This window comes from Penaeus japonicus, unplaced genomic scaffold (genome assembly GCF_977035675.1).
Source record: "Penaeus japonicus unplaced genomic scaffold, GWHDUDI00000001_assembly GWHDUDI00000036, whole genome shotgun sequence".
NCBI lineage: Eukaryota > Metazoa > Arthropoda > Malacostraca > Decapoda > Penaeidae > Penaeus > Penaeus japonicus.
In genome coordinates, this window is record NW_028234438.1 from 22912565 (window position 1) to 22915064 (window position 2500).

At 30.4% G+C, this 2500-nt stretch overlaps 1 long non-coding RNA gene across 1 annotated transcript in view; it reads right to left on the reverse strand.

Annotated features, from left to right (window-relative positions):
- Positions 1–703: 703 nt before the first annotated feature.
- The window catches only part of LOC147467444 (uncharacterized), a 3251-nt gene continuing 1454 nt past the window's right edge, over positions 704–2500 (reverse strand). Inside the window, exon 2 of the long non-coding RNA XR_015190620.1 lies at positions 704–1373. This is a non-coding gene — a long non-coding RNA (uncharacterized LOC147467444). The remainder of the gene's footprint in view (positions 1374–2500) is intronic.

Consider the following 2500-nt stretch of genomic DNA (forward strand, 5'->3'; position numbering starts at 1 on the left):
CTATCTTATAGAGCGATGGCACACACTAAGTTGACGAACTTTTGCTCAAAAGTACCGCCGATGAAGAATGTGCAGGCAGAACAGGGAGAGGAAGGTGACTCAATCCATATCCAGTGTCTAAAATGTGCTCCTGTGCCAATATGGATGCCTTTCACTGTCGCACTCACAGTCACAAGCACAGGTTTCATTCCTCTTCCCTACCTCTTCTTGTTATCTTTATTGTAGGTGGTTATGTTTCTTATTCGTTCATGACAGCACAAAAATACGAAAAAATAAAGTTGCCTTTTGTCCTCCCATAAAACAGCAATACTTCTATTACAGTGAGTATAAAGAAAATAATGAGCTAATATGAATAATATACTACAATTTTAGTCTACTGCAGCACTGATAGAGCCTGTCATATGGCACATATAAGTCTCTAAACTCAATAAAACACACAAAAAAATAAAATACAAGAACCACTCTAGTTTTACAATGAATGACTGAAAAAGAGTGGGAAGATTCAAATGATATTGCTTCAAGCAGTCTCTCTTTAAAATAAAACCTATCCTGGAGGCTGGGCAAGCAAATTTATCCCCGTTTGCAATGGGTTAAGAAGTGGCCTGTCTTGGAAGTGTTAAAGAATTAACAGGACAATGTGGATATTGCTATGTAAAAAGGAGTAAAAAGCATTAGTGTAATAATGGAATCATAACTAACTGGATTTATGAAATTAGTTTATTATCAGTTTGAGAACATATATCATCTATAAAATCAGTTTATTAGTAACACTAGGAACTTAAATGTATGCAGAAATCATTGAACACAAACATAAAGCAGTGGGACAAAGTATAGCAAAAAAAAATAAAAAAAATTGAGTATAAAACATTCATAACTTTCAAGGAACAAGAGGATTTATTTTAACAATACAAGAAAACGAGCCTTTGACAACATCACCTCTATACAAAAGGGCACAATACAGGTCTCATAGGCCATCATAATGCTAATAATGCCAAGAAACAAATTCTAGTAAACATGCACACAAAATTAAATACATTTGACTGGAATACTTCCCATTCTTAGAATAGGATAAAAAAAAATCACTCGAAGAGAGAGGTTCGACGCAGCCTACGGAAATCCCCCAGCTGTACGTTGCCCACACTCGTTATAGTGCAAGCGGGTGGGATCGGAGTTCGGCAAATATCCGCTTGGTCTTTGTCATAAAAAAAAACAAGTAGATCCCAAGCAGCTGCATTTTTATTCAATACTCATTTTTATTCAATATTCATTTTTATTCAATTTTATTCATTTTTATTCAATACTATTAGTTGACTGAAACTTGCAGCCTTTATTTGCCAGTTCTCGCAGGATGTTTGCGATGTTATGGCAGTCATCTGAAATTTAATGATGTTGAGTTATTAATTTATTCATTGCAATAATAAAATAATGGTTATATTACAAATAAATACACTGATGATATTAATAATGGTGAAGATGATAACAATTATGGTAATGAAAATAATAATAATAATAATAATAATAATAATTATAATAATAATAATGATAATGATAATAATAATAATAATAATAATAATAATAATAATAATAATAATAATAACAATAACAATGACAATGACAATGATAATGATCATTATCATTATCATTATCATCATCATCATTGTCAGCATCATCATCATCATCATAATAATAATAAAAATAATTATAATAGTAATAATAATAATAATAATAATAATAATAATAATAATAATAATAATGATGATGATAATAACAATAATTACATTATCAATCAATAATGATATTAATAATAATAATAATAATAATAATAATAATAATAATAATAATAATAATGATGATGATAATGATAATGATAATGATAACGACAAGGACAACAACAACGACAACGATAATGTTAATGATATTAATAATAATAATAATAATAATAATAATTATAACTATTACTTTAATTATAATTATAATAATAAAAGATTAAAAAAATAAAAAATAAAAAAATAATAATAATAGTAATAATAAAAATAATAATAACAATAATAATAACAACAATAATTACATTGACGCATTGTGGACAGTGTCATGACATACATGATGCAGGAGCTTTGGCCTGACGAAGAGCGTCATGACGTACATTACATTCAGGGATTTTGGATCACTGTGCTATTTTATTGTGTGAGTGAGTGATGATGGCAATGGCAGTCATAATTACTGTAATTACCATAATATTAAGCTAAGTTAACGTCCAAAACCTAGATGGCACCACTTTCTCCTCGCACCAGCAGCTGAGAGAACCTTGAATGGCACCCATCTATAGTCTCTAGTAGGCACTATCTTTTAGAGCAATGGCACACACTAAGTTGATGATCTCTTGCTCTAAAGTACCGCCGATGAAGGATGTGCAGGCAGAACGAGAAGAGGAAGGTGACTCAAACCATACCCAGTGTCTAAAATGAGCTTCTCTGCCAATAGATATGCCTTTTACTGTAGC